The following is a 17,607-nucleotide window of genomic DNA, read 5'->3' on the forward strand; positions in this document are numbered from 1 at the left end:
AGATGTGGCATCTATACTCTTAACAAACTCCAGGGGATTCTGATGTTCACCGTGGTTTTTTTTATCGAGTCCAAGCTCACTCTGCATGCCGCACAACAGGCTAGTGAATAGGAGATGAGGTGTTGAGGCAAGGAATAGCAACTTTATTCAGAAATCCTGCAGACAAAGAAGATGGCGGACTAGTGTCTCTGAAAAACTATCTTATCTGGGTCTGGATGCCAGTTTCTTTTATAGAATCAGAGAGGGGGAGGTGATGAGGAAGTAAAGTAAAATGGCCATAAGTTTTGCAAATATCACCTGGAATGGCCAGCCTCCGGGAGGGGATGTGTTAATTTCTTCTTTCTCGCAGCCATCCACAGGTGGACAGGGTCAGGATGTACAAAGGCACTTTGGTTTAACATTCAGGCAGAGGGGCAAGGTTACCTGAGGGAGGCCATTATGTATGATTATAATAACAAAAACAATGAAAAGCAAAGGTTAAAGTCAAAGAAACAGATCAAACATGGAGTCCAATTTAGCTCTTCCCTGTTACAGTTTGAGAACAACCGGCCTCAAGTTAGGAAATGTTACTTAACGATTTAGTGGGTAATAATGGCATGGGATGTACTATGAGTTTTGTAGGAAAACTGACAGAACACAGCTTCAACACAGATGGGATTTCAGTAAACAACAGCTTATACAATTGGTAATGGTCAGTGAGAACGCTGCAAAATCCAAGGCTTTAGCTCCACTGATAACTTTGAAACAGAGAGTTACAGAGATAAAATTAAGCAAAATTTCCCCTACTTACAACTAATTTATTTTGCAAGTGCTAGTGTAAATTCTGACAGCCTCTTAGCTAAGTTAACGACTTTACTCCTTGACTCCAAGGGCTAAGCTTCATTTGGAATGTCACTATATGTAACTAAAATAGAGAATAGTGAAATTACAGACTTGTTTTTGCTCTTAAAAAATGCCACCTGAATAAATAATATGATTTACTTATCAAAAAATTCACTGAAAAACTAAGAAGTGCTAAAAGATGCTGTGGGCATGGGCCTGCACTAGTTAGACACCAGGAGTATGAAATCTAACGGGAAGATAAAGACATACATGCACAAAGAAAACCATTAAGAAGGGAGCAGATAAATGACACTAGAGTTCAGAAATGAGAGAGACAAACACTCTCCTTTTAAAAACATCCAAATACATGTAATCAGATACTCTTAATATTCTTCAGGAACTATATTAGAATATTTGTTAGTTTGGATGTTTTCAGTAATCATTTTTAAAAAAACAAGGAGAGCATCTACTCTGTGCCTAGACCTAAAAAGGAAAAGTTAATTTGAGAATCAAAATGGATAAAGGGAAAATGAAACAAAACTCCAGAGCAAAGAGCTGCAGGCCATCTGTTTGAGTTATTAGGGCCATGAATGAGGTTTTAGGATGTATAGATGCCAAAGATAAATATACATGTCTTAAATGTCTAAATAATGGCATTTAACAAATCAATAAAATATTTTCTTTAAGAAAAAGATGTAGAAAATAAAGGAGAGAAGGAAGAAGGAAGAAAGGAGGTTTAGTTACTGAATACCTTCATGCTGGGATCTGCTTCAACTCATGCTTGTAACCATATATTTATAATGTAGATTTAGTAACAATCATTTGAACATTATCAAAGCAAAAAAGAAGGTATCAAACATCTTAAATAACAAATAATTATGTGTTTGGCTAACAGTAAGACGACAGACATAGCTAACACTTTTCTCTACATTTTTATTAAGCAAACAGAACTTTGCTTTAAGAGTAATAAACGTTTTTAAGTATCCCCTTCATGGCTCTCACCAGTCCTACCTCCAACACATACATTTTCACCAAAAGTCAAAAGATTTGGTAACCAAATCCTGCTATTTTGAAGTCTCTTCTGACTTCACAGGAGTATCTGAGTGCCACAAAGCACGAGAGAGAAATTTCTCTCTTCTGAAGACTGAGTGACTAATCTGGCACCCTGAAGATTCATGTCATTCTGATGACCCAGCAGCATGAAAACCATATGCCCAGCACACCCCTGCTGTGAGAGCTAAGGGGGTGAACCCTCAAATGAAACACAGAGAACCTCTCATTGAAACCCAGTTCTGCCACTGAATGGGCAAAATTCTCTAAACCTCGGTTTCTTTTTCTACTAAATTGAGATAATCCTATGAACCAAAGGAAATGCAACACATGGGAAATTTTTAAAAACCAAAGCACCACAAAAAAAAAAAGTAGTACTATTGCTACAATACAACCACAGGGTGCTTTCCCTGATATTTTAGCAGCCTCTCGTGTAAAAAAAAAAAAAAAAAAGAAAGCCTTGACAATTTTTAACATTTCATGAATGAAATTTGGAGGTGAGGAGGCTCAGATCCCACCTGACCTGTCCCCTTGATATTGACCGGCTGCACTGGTTTGGAAAGCTCAGTTCCTTATTCCTGCCTCCATCAACAAAACAGGGAGCCAAGGCACTGATATAAACAATCGTGAATAATTCATTAGCCATTAAGTACAACCATCCATTTGAATTTTATTATTTTCTGTGCAGTAGGTGGTTGGTTCTCCTGTAGGTAGATCTTACAGAAAAATTACTTTGCTAAATTAATGCAGAAAAAAAGACTGTGCCTTTAGTATTACTGTGGATTTAAATTTGTGTGCCATTTTCCTGAAAAATGGACCTTCAAGGTAGAGCAAGAAGAGTAATCTGGAGACTAAGCAGTATTAAATTGACTCCCTTCTTTAGCCTGAATGCCTTATCTATGATTGGACTGTACAGATTTTAAGGCAGGAATAGTGCTTCCCTCTCTATGCCACATAGCAGCTACGATTCAAATGTCTTTCTTCTCTCTCAACCCACCTCAATAAAGCATTAATCTACACAGTTTTAACAGCTAGTCTTCAGACAAAAAGTCAATGCTCTTTCATGGTTTCCTGATTCCTGAACAAAAAGGAGAGAACAGTTCCCATGCTATGGTCTAAGAACCACCTTGATAACATTTCTTATTGGCTCTTCCAGAAACTTAGTTATCAAGAAATATTATCATTGCTCAATTAGGAAATGATTGATCTTTGGAAGCCTAAAAAGAGAGCAATGGCTGTATCAACAAAGCTAAAAGGAATTTTCCCCCTTAGCAGAAAATAAACAATGGACATGCTTTTGTTCAATATAGATGTAATGATGACTAACCAGGTGATCTGTTCAGTAAATAAAAGTCTAACATCTGCCCTTGACTGAAGCCAAGAGATATAACTCATACCCTCCAATAAGTTAATTCATGTAGCTGATCCATTCAAAGCCAAATCATCTTAGTCTTGGGGAGGGGAGTGGGAAACGAAATGCAAATGACTACAGTAAGCATGACAGACTCTATGGTTAAGCTCCACACAAGTTGAAGTATCAATGCAAAGCAGGGAATAATCTATTCTGCTTGGGGGACCAGCCAGAAACAATTTCAGAAAGACATGAGATAAGGAGGCATTCCACAGGGGATCCACAGGGAATGTGTAAAGACATGGGAGATCTACATAACACAGAACATTATGGAACTGTAAATATTAAAGAAAGGTCAGAATGAGGTGGAGAAGTCTCTGGAGAAGGAGGCAGGAGGAGACCTTAGAGGCTTCACTTGTATTTTTTTCTTCCTATGAAAACAGGAGAGCACTGAAGAGTTTTCAGTGATCAGATTTACAGTTCACTGGGGGACTCTACAGAGAATGTTGAAAAGGGAAAACAAAAGACAAGGAGGCTGGCTAGTCACTAAGCAGTCTAGGTCACTGAGGAAGAAGATGATAAAGGTTATTCAAGGCAGTGATAGTGAAGATGGAGAGAAGACAACAAAGAGAATGGACAACTGACGGGACTTAATGATCACTTTGATGTGGAATGAAATGATATGAAGGAGTTAATAGCCACCAGGATATTTCTGGTTTGGGAAGCTGATTGAATAGTGGTGCCATTAACCAGAATAGGAAATACAGAAATATCTGGTAATAGCTGATATATATATCGTATCTACCATGTGCCAGGCATCATTCTCATTTGATCTTCATAACAACCCTATGAGGTAGATACTATTGTTATTCTCACTTCACCGATGGGAACACCGAGGCACAGAAAGGTTACATAATTTTCTCAAAGTCACAAAGCTAGTGACAGATCTAGGACTCAAACCTAGAAAGTGTGACTCTAGCATCTGTGCTCTTGAGTATTAGACTATGCTACACTGTAAAAAAAAAAAAAAAAATGGGAGAAGATGAGGATATGTTGACCTTTAGATACCTAGAGAATATCTAGATTAAGACAACAAGTACATAGTTAGACTGAGCAACTGGAACTTAGGATAAGGGCCCTGTGTAGAGATAATAATTTGTCAGTCTTCATTGGAGCAGGTTGTTGAAGCCAAGAGAACAGATGAGTAGGAACAGAGTGGAGAAGAGTGATGAATATGGAGTCCGGAAAATATCAATACTTAATGAGCACCTGAAAGAAGTAGAACTAACGAAGAGATTGAGAAAGAGTCCCCAGAGCAATAAGTTAAATACCTGAAGTCAGAGGTATCCCAAAGTCACACTAGCCTCTTAGACATCTCCACTTAGATGTCTCAAAACCAGTCTCTACAATTCAACTCATTATCATCTATCCAACATGTTTCTCCTCCTTTATTCTCAATCACAATCCATATCATCAGCATCCATACATGTCAGCCAAACCAAGTACATGGAAATCATCCATCCACCATCTTCCTCTGTCTTCATGCTCCAAAATGGCCACCAAGTCCTGCTGATTCTACCTTAATATCGCTTAAATGCATCCTCTCTTCTCTATTTCAATCCCCGTTCCAGGTGCCTCCAACTCTCATACAGACTACCACAATAATCTCCCAATTAATTTCCCTGCATCCAATTTGAGCACCCTCCAATCCAACCTCAAGAGGAACATAAGTCCCATCACAACATTCCCAAACTCTAAATCATTAAATGACTCCCCACTGTCTTTAGCATGAAATCCAAACTGTAAACAACAACAAAAAAAAGTGTGCATCCTAGTGGAAGTTTCAGTGTTCACCTGTGCTCTCAGGCACGTTCCTTGGCATATTCCATGCTTTCCTCATGGGATGCTCTCTCCCCACTTCTTCATCTAGTCAACTCCTACTTAATCTTCAATACTCAGCTCCATATCACATTCGCTGAGAAAATTCCCCTGTACACCTTCTTTGAAATCCCCCGGTACATGCCTCTACCTAAACTCTCAACACACACTTGTCATACTGGTCTATTTACACATCTGCTCCCTCATCCCTGTGTTCCTCCCAGTGCCTCCTTCAGTGCCCAGGTATTATTTTTAACACTTTCCACCTACTCTTTCAGGATGTTTTCTCATTGCCCCATATATTCAAAACATGGAAGGAAAACATTCCCATATCTGATTCTCAACAGGCAGACAACTAAGTGGCATTTTACATGGACAGAAAGAACAGGCAAGATAACTTTTGATTTACCAGTAATTTCCTGAGGTCATTGAAATTAATATTTTTATTATGAATGTTTAAGTTCTAACAGTATTCACCAAAGTACACAATACAGAACATCAGGGAGGCAAATATTGTTGAATGTCTGAAGACACAGAATAGAATTTGAAGGAAACAATATTTTTAAAAATCCAAGGGCCAATATACTTTTAAAAATCATTCCTTAAAAACAGAGAAGTCTCTTCTAAAAATTATCCTCAAAATGTAATTTTATGTGTTCCAAAACAGTCCCTGTAGGATTATTATCTCACAGTCTTTCAAAATGATAACTCAATTTTAAACAGAGAAAGGAAAAGAGGAAAAAGAGGGAGAGAAACAGGAGAGAGAAACAGACATAGGTCACTGCCAAATACTGTTTACTCCCTGCCCCAAGAAGGACTGAGGTCACGTATTCCACACACTGAACACAATGGCACTGTTAAAATGGCTTTGGGTTTGCATGCCCTAATCTCAAGCTTTGCCAGCCATTACAATGCCACTTTAACTGCTTCTGAAGGAAGTAATTATGCCAAAATCCACACATTTAATTGGAAATTTTCCATCACAGTTTCCTTTTCCCCCTAAATTCTTGGCACACAGTAAGAATATTAGCATTTAATGATTTGTAAAAGATCACATTTTGGGGCTATCATTTACTCTATAATTTATGGTATTCAATAAATACCACCATCATTTTGTTTGAAAAGCATAGTTGCACATCCAAACGCAAGAAACACAGTGCTTTTATTTTTTTTTACTAACATCTAAGAAATTTCAGTATTTACCTTTCATTCACAAAACTCAGAATTTCTAAGCAATGTTTTCATTAAATATAATTAACCAGTAATTAATGGTTCCCATTGCAATATTCAAAATGCAAAAGTTTCTGAGTCAGAGATCTGTAAACTGAAGAAGCCAGTTCTCAGTTTACAAATACCATGTGTTCTCCCCACTCGGAAATGCTCTCAAAAATTTAATGCCTTCATATGTAATCCATTTTATTTACTTATTCACAAAGTCAGTTCAAGAATTTAAAGCACCAGATTAATGAGTCCCAGCATCAAGTAGAGGCACTTAGCTGTCATTCTATTTCAAATCACAGATTATACCTTACCCTGGGTAGCTGCCCTGCAAATGAATGACAAAGGGACAACTAAAGAGACTGTTAGTTGCCTACCCAATATCCATTTGCCCGTTATTTCTTATTAACAGAATCCCAATTTTGTTGAGAATGGCAATGTGCCCAACTTAAATAGGTAAATAAATAAACCTACACTTCCCAGCCTCCCTTATAAATGGGGTGTCCACACAATTATATTTTAGTCAGTAAGATATAATTAGAGGTTGCTGAGTGACATCACAGATAGTTCCTTTGAAAGGATCTAATTTAGTTGATGTGTACCTTTGGCCCTACCCTCCTCTTTCTTCTCCCTCTGAGTTATACATGATAGCAGAGCTGCAGCAACCATCTTACATCACAAGGCAACCTTGAAGAAGAAAGCTATGCACTAAGAATGGCAGAGCAAAAAAAGACAGAGTCCAGAATAGCGATGGCATTATGAGTCACTGAACCAGCCTTGCACTGCCTAACAAAGAGAATGAGAAAGAAAAAGAGAGACAGCATGGTTTAGACATGTTTCTCAACTTTCTTCTTTACTACTGTGCACATAAGAAGCCTTATTAGACATTTTCCGCATTAATTTCCTTCCATTAAATTTAATACCACAGCTGTACTATAGTATATGTACTGCATGTACATCTATGCTTTATACATAAAAAGAGTGAGATTGGGCTTCCCTGGTGGTGCAGTGGTTGAGAGTCCGCCTGCCGATGCAGGGGAGACGGGTTCGTGACCCGGTCCGGGAAGATCCCACATGCCGCGGAGCGGCTGGGCCCGTGAGCCATGGCAGCTGAGCCTGCGCATCCGGAGCCTGTGCTCCGCAACGGGAGAGGCCACAACAGTGAGAGGCCCGCGTACCGCCAAAAAAAAAAAAAAAGTAAGATTTTTTTTGACCCCCAAGAATCAATTTTTGCCCCCTCAGGGGCAATCTCACCCCCATTGAAAATATGTACTACAGATCAAAGAAAAATAAGAGAACCCAGGGTGCTAAACATTCAGTTCTGTTGGTCACCCCCTTCCTGCAGGGTTTTTAAGAAATGTGTGGAAAGGACAAGGTCAGACAGCCTTTGCCTCAAACCCCAATACATTCCCTTCACAACCCTGAAAACATGGGCTGGATCATATGTAACCTTCATTTGGCCAAGTTAAGAGGCAGGCCTAAAGCCTGGCTATCAAAGAAACTGAAAGGCGTCCCGTGCCCCTTTTTCCATGCATCCCATTCATGAACCTCAGACCTTTGTACTTTGACACCACAATGGCTAGGAAAGGCCCATGTGTGGAAGACCACACTCAGTGAGAAACAAGGGCGAGAGAACACTTATCCAATGACTAGGCAAGGCTGGTCTAGGCAGCCCACTTCAACCCCTCCCCTGCTAAGGCATAACTTGGAGAAATGTGGCCCAATTACTGTCCTTGGTCCTGAATGTGCATTACAGGTTCCTTGGCAGGGGGATGGAAGGAAAGTGTGAATAAGGGTAGAAACTTCCCTAGCCAACACTGTACTCTCTGTTTTCACTTTTTCTGAGACACTGGAAGAAAAAAATAGCCCCAAAGTATAGGTCATTTTCTCCACTAAAACAAAACAGAGAGCCACAGCCACACCATATAGTGTTTTTGTCAATGGGAAAAGGATTTCCAATTGTCAAAGACAGTTTTAAGTGGATCCTTGAATCCAGTTCCTCCCTAACACTCTAGAAGCTTCATACATTATTCCCCCTCACAAATCTTTTATTCCCAGAACATCTGGTTCTCAAGTGACTTCACACTAATTTCAGACCCCTGTGTTGACTCCTCTACTACAGAAGCCCTTACCCAATGCACCTTTCTTTACCCATCTCACCCTTAAAGATAGAATGTTGGCAGAGCTTCCTATGCATGGCAAGTATTTCCTGATATGACAGTATATTTAGATGCTCCTCCTCTTTATTCCAAAGTACCACGAACCCCAGTCACATCCCCTCTCCTAGACAAGCTCCCTACGACAGGAACCTCATTTCTATAACGCCAGCGTTTGGCATAGCACCTGGCACAAAGAGCGTGCTCAGTGGTGACTTGGTAAACACATGAAGTCAGCATTCTAGGAATGAAAATTGAATTTATTGGGAAGATAAATTTTAAGGGGTGACTTAAAAAAATAAATACACATTCATAATTAAAGATATAGGTATCATGTATGTGGTCTATTGTTTTATTTTCTTACCTGAAATGTATTTTTTCTTGTCTGTTTAACTGACTTTTTCCTGTGATCCTATATCATTGATTATGAAAATTTTAAAGATCAAAGAACTAAGGAAAAAGGAAAAGCACTCAATATCTAATCGATGATTATATATATATAAACATGAATATATATATTTAAAATACACACATAACAAATGTTTAGTTATTTCTTATCTTAGAAGTTACCTTTGAAACTATATTCCCAATAAAAGTTTAGGAAAAATACTTTTAATAGCCCCAAGTCCTGAAATGTACTAAGAGTAGCCAGTGGAAACACATAACAGAGTTCAATAAATTCCTTCTTACTATTCAATAAACTCTGCTGACTAAAGAAGGCATATTAATGAATAAACTTAATTATTTTCTCTATCTACACTTCTCTGAGTATACCCATTAGACCATATTGCTCATTTGTATATGTCAAGAATAATATGTAAACTACATGTCCACCAACAATCAGTAAACTGAGAGTGTGTAACTAAGGTGACCATTTTTTTTACTGTCCAAATTATTTGCTATACTAAACTGCTCGGTGGCTTCCTTATTTATTTAGAGTGTAAAGCACCTCAAAGTATCACTTGCGTCAGCAACAATGTTTCCTCTTTCTTGTAAGACCCAGTTTATTTTTTAATTAATTAATTAATTAGTTTTGGCTCCGTTGGGTCTTCGTTGCTGCGCACAGGCTTTCTCTAGTTGCAGACAAAGCAAGCGGGGGCTACTCTTCATTGCAGTGCACGTGTTTCTCATTGCGGTGGCTTCTCTTGTTGCGGAGCACAGGCTCTAGGTGCACAAACTTCAGCAGTTGTGGCACGTGGGCTTAGTAGTTGTGGCTCACGGGCTCTAGAGCGCAGGCTCAGTAGCTGTGGCACATGGGCTTAGTTGCTCTATAGCATGTGGGATCTTCCTGGATCAGGGCTTGAACCCATGTCTCCTGCATTGGCAGGCAGACTCTTAACCACTGCGCCACCAGGGAAGTCCCCCAGCATGCTTTAAAAAACAAGCACACAAGCTTTTGAAAATTTAAGAAGTCCAAAGAAGAACAGACCACTAGGTTGAAGATAAAACAATCAAATCTGACAGAATCTACTAAAAAAATGAATGTTTAAGATGGCATTTAACATAGGAAGCAGAACAGAGAGATATAAATGGAGTAATTATTTTCAAATCTGAATTTATCTTTACTGGAGTTTTATTAGATAAATAATATAATAATTATGTCTGTGAAATGCTTTTAAAGACTCATTTTTAAGGCAGTATAGCATGGTAGTTAAGAGCACAGATTCTAGCACTAAAATGCCTGGGTTTAAATTCAAAATCCACTGCTAACTGGCTCAGTTTCCTCATCTGTAAGTTGGGGTGGGGGTGGAGATAATACAATCCTTTACCTGTTGTTGGCCAAATATGATAACGCAACTCAATATTTTTCTGATTTGAGAAACAGACTCCCAGACACAGAAAACAAATTTATGGTTACTAAAGGGGAAAGGGGGTGGTAGGAGTTTGGGATTAGCAGATACAAACTACTATATACTAAATAGATTAAAAAAACAAGGTCCTACTGTATAGCCCAGGGAACTATATTCAATATCCTGTAATAAACCATAATGGAAAATATGAAAAAGAATATATATATGTATAACTGAATCACTTCACTGTATACCAGAAACTAACACAACAATGTAACTCAACTATACTTCAATTTAAATTTCTTTTTTAATGTTTTTGATTTGAGAATGGTAAAATCATGCATGAAACTTACATTGTGTAATGAAATCTGAAGCAGCAGCCTGAAATCAAACAGGCTAATATATCTAACACATATTTGCTACTAGTATATCTATAGCAAAACAAACGAATATTCACACTAACAGAGATAAAGATAAACTGTGAATAACCTCACATCAGTCAGGTAAAGTTTGCCGGTAAATGAGTTTAGGTCAATATAAGTGTTGCCAAATGAATTACAAAAATATTTAATTTTCAGAGGATTCTGCATTTTGAAATCATAGACAGGAAGATTGAAGTACTTATAGTAACACCTAGCACGTAGTAAGTGGTCAAAAATGTTAGCTGCTATCATTATAACCATCATCATCATTATCATTATTTTTAGCAAAAATAGCAGTAGTAAGTTATCCTGAAATCTATTTAGTAATTAATTACCCAAATTTGTTTCAGAACATATATATATATATATATATATATATATACACACACACACACACACACATCCATAGCAACAAGTATTTTTAATGATCTTTTGCTAGCCATAGGCATGTGAATTTAGGGTAAACTAGATTCAGTTTGTCATACTGAAAAGTTTTGGGTAATATGAAAAGGAAAATATATCAAAATAAACACCTATAACTTCAACCTTTTCAGCTGCTTCCTGGAAAGTCATCAGCTACCTAAAGACTATTCTCTAAGAGCTCTCAGTATTGTTCTACTGTTTTCCATAATAAAGGTTAATGCAAAACATGGAATGAGAGCTTAAACACAAACATTCTCCAACTACAATGTGCTCAATTCAAATACAGAATGAAATGAATCCCCTGGCATCTAGAGTATTCCACAAGCGTGTTGCAAGTTTTATTTCTAGCCACTTAAGAGCACCAGTGAAAAGAGCTCAAATACTTAGAAAAGATTTCCATTCTCATAAGGAGTGGCATTTATTAGCACTTAATGGCCCGCTTTCATTGCCTTTCCACAGATGTATCTCTAATAGTTCCAATTATAATTTCAAGTAACAAAACCAATAATGGTAAAAGTCTATAGTTCAGTGTGTGAATTATGAAAAGGGACCTTTAACAGCACAAACCACATATAAAAGTATATGACAACATGGGATCTGGGTAGATGATATCACAAAAAAGAGAGAGGAGGTGGTATAAAAGAGCACTGGTCAAAAACCCAGCTTAGGTTCCAGCTGTGACTTCAACACATCATTTAATCTATAAGAGACTCAGTTTTCTAGAACATCTTTAAAATGTGAGGACTGAACTAATGTCTGCGAACACCTCTGCCACTTCCAATGCTCTATCAGTCTCTGATTTTAGAAGTAAAGCAGGATACACAGAATCTAATCCCATCAGTGGCTTTCTAAGCAATCTTAAGGCTTCCTGTTTTCACTTCCACAACTGGGGATATCCAGTTTAAATCCAACGAAGGCAAAGGATTATATCTTTTATTTTCTCCCTACTACCATGCATGGCACATAGCAGGTATCAAAACTATTAGAGGAAAGGACAAAAGGGAGGAAGGAAGGCAGGCAAGAAGAGAGGAAGAAAGAAAGGAAGAAACGGATTGGCTAAATAATTTATTGTGGCTGGAGCATTGCATGTAAAATGACAATGATTAAAGACAGCTTGGAATATGGGTTTCTTACTTTTAATAAAGATCATATTAGGAAATTTTAAATTTAGAAAATATACTATATCAGAAAATATTACAGAGATAATATCTATTAAATGTTTTCTATCCTCAGAAATAAGATGCTAAAAAATTTAATGTGTGATAGGCTATGTAGGGTTATGTATTTATGAATTATTGTTGTAATACTTTATGGAGCATAAATTATCAATATTTTTTTCATTATTGAATATTTTTCCTCATTGTTAGTTTTTAATATCAATATAGGTAGAAAAATAAATGCCAATCAACTGAAAATGAAAATACTGAGATTTGGAAGTGAGGGAAGAAAAGATAGAACGAAATCTCTTGATTCACTTGATGGAAAGTAGCATGTAGCACAAGAGTTCTAACATTAGTACACAATATTAACAAAATAGAAGCACTTTAAATCATTTAATTACATATTTATGCAACTAAATCTATTACTTTTGTTAATGTGAATATCGTAAATATTCACTAATAGTCACATGCCAATAACTCAAAACTAAAGTGAAGTTTCAGCTGTCACTCTCTACAGTTTATATTTTCACAAAGTCAGTGCTCAAGATTCATATCTTATCTCCTGAGTCAATGAGATTTGAGATGCAATAAGCCAATATTTTTTACACTATGGGATGTGACCAATAAGTAGGTGATGAAATCAATTTTATAAATCATAACCAACATACTTTTTATAATGGAAAGGAATATAATTCAATAGAAAATATCCCAGTATATCACATGTAGAAATGTTAAGTATTTCACAATACTTTTGTTTCAATTTTATAAACATCCACTGGGTCACAATGTAAAATGTATGTCTTACAAAGAGATATAGTCAATGTTTGAAAAACACTAGGTGCATCTTCACTATTCCACTTAAGACTATGTATGTTTGCAGTATTTTACATATATTCCAATTCTGTATTTCAACATTAAAAAAGGTATTGTTTAACATTGAAGCAAAGAATTTTAGAGTTTTAAGAACTTTATCAAGAGCTTGAAAATCCTAGATTATTGTATATTAAGTCCCTTTGGGGTTGCAGTTTTAAATAGTCGGTCAGGGTAGGCCTCAATGAGAAAATGACTTGAAGGGGTGGAGTGAATTAGCTGTGCAGATCATGCTAGAAAGGAATTAGCAAAGGAAAGAAATCAGAAATTAGGTCAGAGGGAGAAATGTGAAATCAGGAACTACTGATCTGACTTATTTTAAAGGATCACTTCAGCTATTAAGAATAAACTAGAGTCCATAGAGAGAAGTATGGAAAACAGAAAATGTTAGAATAAAAGAAGCAAAACATCATGGAGCATTGAACCAGGATGGTAACAGTGAAGGTGGTGAGAGGTGGTCAGATTCTGGGTATGCTTAAAAACAGAGCCTGCCTGGAATTATTTCTGCCTTGCAGCACAATGTGGTGGGACACAGACAAACTTTGTTTCCAAAAAAGACTTGGGTTCAAATAGCAGCTCTACTGCTCATTAAGTCTGTATTACCTTGGCTATCAGCTCTCTAAATCTCAGGGTGGAGGTCTATAAAATAAAAATAGAATTATATACTCTAAAGCATTGTTGAAAGGATTAAATAATATGCATAGAGCACATAGCAAGACTTCAATAAACGTGAGCTCTTTTTCTTCCTATTATTATTACTTGTTAGAGACACATTTAAAATACAGAAGGCCCAGGAAGTCACATCTGGTGGACATTTCCTGGAAGAATTTTTAATAAAAATAAGTTTCCACAATAAAGTGGATATCCATAAAATATGAAAGATTAGTGCATCTTTTGGTGTTCTGAAACTCAATTTCCAATGTGTATGGGGTGGGTGAGGGGCTCCCCACACTAATGACAATTCTGACATGAGCAGAGTTCCCAAGAATTCAACTGAATTCTGATACCATCTACCCAGAGATCGCATAAGATTCCACAAGTTAAGAGTTCAGTCCTATAAGACTGCCCCCATCTCCCTACCACTTCAGATGCCAATTGTAAGCCCAGGTTATTACCTGTGCTTCTGACTTATGGGGCTAGAGATTGGGGGTTCTAACATTGCAACATGGTATTGGTTTCAGATAGCAGTCACAAGTCCAAGTTGTTACCTGTACTTCTGACCAACTGGCTATAAATCAGAGGTTCCCGCAACCTTCTCCTTGGGTTCAATTAATTTGCTACAGGGGCTCACAGAACTCAGAGAAACATTTTACTTACTAGATTACTGATTTGTTATAAAAAGATATAACTCAGGAACAGCCAAATGGAAGAGATGCATAGGGCAAGGTATGGAGAAAGGGCATGGAGCTTCCGTGCCCTCACCAGGTATACTATTCTCCCCAAATCTCCCGATATTCACCAACCTGGAAGCTCTCTGAACCCTGTCCTTTTGGGTTTTTGTGGAGGCTTCATTATATAGTCATGACTGATTAAATACTTGGCCACTGGTGATTGATCCAATCTCCTGCTCCCTCCCCTCCCCAGAGGTCAGGTGGGTGGGACTAAAGTTTCCAATCCCCTATGACTTGGTCAGTTTCCCTAGCAATCAGCCCCCATCCTTAGGTGGGGTCCAAAAGTCACCTCACTAATCCAACAAAAGGTACCTTTAAGGCTCTCATCACTTAGGAATTTCCTAGGGTTTTGGAAGCTGTGAACCAGAAACTGTGGATGATGACAAAATATATATGAGAAATATATTTTGGTTATCTGAACGACCAAATATATATTTCTTATAAATCATAATATCACAGTGCATTTTTATTAAAAAACCAAAATAGTAGATTCAGAATCATGTCAGACCCTGGATTTTGTGCAAAAGTTTCTTGACACTCAGGTTCATCATTTCATAAGGCTGACCTAATGGTGGAACACAAAGAGCAGCTTCTTGGTCTTTGAAATGGGGAACGGTTATTTAAAAAGAAACTGTCTTAAAGAAGGAATTAAAATATTTATTTTTACAAAGTACAACTGAACTACAGCTAAAAATATCTTACTAATGTTTGACAAGTTACTTCATTTCTTCAGCTAATCTTTGAAAGCTATGATGTTGCCAGCACTGTGAAAAGATTGAACAATCCAGTAACAGTCCCTTCCCCCACGGAATTCAGTCTAGTACATCCATCCTTCATTAAAACATCACACCTTGGGCTTCCCTGGTGGCGCAGCGGTTGAGAGTCCGCCTGCCAATGCAGGGGACACGGGTTCGTGCCCCGGTCTGGGAAGATCCCACATGCCGCGGAGTGGCTGGGCCCGTGAGCCATGGCCGCTGAGCCTGCGCGTCCGGAGCCTGTGCCCCGCAACGGGAGAGGCCACAGCAGTGAGAGGCCCGCGTACCGCAAAAAAAAAAAAAAAAAAAAAAAAATCACACCTTGAAATCATACTCTACCAATAAATATAGAAGGTGAGTCACCTTCTACAATTTAAAACTCTCTACTTCAAAAGCAGCCCATTATATTTTCAGTCTTGAGGTTGTGCTTTTAAACCTATTCATGATTTTTGCCCTCACAATCTATTTGTATCCACATTGATTTTCCTGTCTCTCCAGGCTGTTCACCCTTCAATAAAATTAATTTTGTGTAACACTCCCAAGCTAAATTGACTTGAAATACTCCCTCATCTATTAAGAAAATGTTTCCTGATAACCACCTCATTGTATTAAAAGTCCTCTTCCTGATTTTCAAGATCCTCCCCTAAATCCAGTCTCACACTGAGTATTTTTTTGGTTATTCTCCTCCCAGCCACATACACCCCGAGATTAAAAAAAATTAAAAATAAATCTTCAGCTCCATCAAGACAGGTCTCCCTAGAGCCCTGCCTCTATGCACACCGAATTCCTCTACTCCATGCTTTTGTATGGCTCCCTCAGTCTTTAATACCTTCTGTCTCTTTACTATGTCATTTAATAAAAATCTTACAACCAGTCTGTGATTTAATCAAGGCAGGCATTATCTCTATACTGCAAATTAGGAAGTCAAGAGTTATTTTTAGACTCCCTACTCTCTACTTATTCAAAAAGAAGTGGTATTTGACATGAATTTTGAATGATGAGTAAGCATTTTCCAGGTGGTGAAACAAGGGAAGAAGACATTTCAGGATGGATGCATAAATGCCAGGGAGGTATGAAACAGATGCATATATATATTCATGTGCACATTCATATGCACATAAAGCTATGAACTGCTCCACTACACTAGAGATGCAAGAAATATCATATCTTTTTGTTTTTAATAAATTTATTTATTTTTGGCTGCATTGGGTCTTTTTTGCTGCACGCAGGCTTTCTCTAGTTGTGGCGAGTGGGGGCTACTCTTTGTTGTAGTACACAGGCTTCTCATTGCGGTGGCTTCTCTTGGTGTGGAGCACGGGCTGTAAGCACATGGGCTCAATAGTTGTGGCTCGTGGGCTCTAGAGCACAGGCTCAGTAGTTGTGGTGCACGGGCTTAGTTGCTCTGCAGCATGTGGGATCTTCCCGGAACAGGGCTCGAACCCATGTCCCTTACATTGCCAGGCGGATTCTTAACCACTGTGCCACCAGGGAAGTCCCTCTTTTTGTTTTTTTCATATTCAAATCAGTTCAGACTTCAAGGACATGATTCAGCCATGTCAGTGAGAAATCTGACATGTTTAAAGGCCCTTTCTTCCCTCACCCCTTAAGTTGTATCAGACCCTAAAGGTGAGGCTGGGAATTCCCTGGCAGTCCAGTGGTTAGGACTCAGCACTTTCACTGCCAGGGCCTACGTTCGATCCCTGGTGGGGGAACTAAAATTCCACAAGCCGAGCGGCGAGGCCAAAAGACCCACAAGGTGATGCAGTGAAGAAAAATGAAGGCAAGGCCTGTAGTCAGTGGCCCATGGTGAACACCCCCTCCTGGAAATGCTCATTGTAAACCCTCATGGCCCTGTTGAAGGTGACTTAGCTCCATTGGTAGCATCCATTGCTTACTCTATGCTACGTTAGGCATGAGGACCTTCACTATGGATGTCAAAGCTGTCTCAATGCTCAGTCCTCCCTAGCACCCACATAACCATACCCACTTTGGAACCTCCAAGGAACTGCTTCAACTAGAGTACCAGCTTCAACTGCCCACAAAAATGGACCACCTCTGATTTCCACTCCCTAGAAATTTCTTTCTTCCCTGGAAGAGGATCAGCCAATCTTCTAAAGACAACTAGCATTTCTTTCCCAATCTCTTTCAACAATAATAGGATTCAGTTGTTCTTTCAAAGACTTTAGACACAAGATGGTCCTAAAAGCCTGCACCATGAATTCCAGGACAATCCAAGAGCATGTTTACCTTCCTTGGGAATAAGAATTCCATCTTTAGGAATGGAGTAAATAGTCTCCCATTCCTAAGGATAGAATGCATGC

At 38.3% G+C, this 17,607-nt stretch overlaps 1 protein-coding gene across 6 annotated transcripts in view; it reads right to left on the reverse strand.

The window, feature by feature from the left end:
• DNM3 (dynamin 3) overlaps window positions 1-17,607 on the reverse strand; it is a gene marked incomplete at both ends in the record, with an annotated part of 593,219 nt that overhangs the window by 503,657 nt on the left and 71,955 nt on the right. The window lies entirely within an intron of this gene.

This window comes from Hyperoodon ampullatus (genome assembly GCF_949752795.1).
Source record: "Hyperoodon ampullatus genome assembly, chromosome: 2".
NCBI lineage: Eukaryota > Metazoa > Chordata > Mammalia > Artiodactyla > Ziphiidae > Hyperoodon > Hyperoodon ampullatus.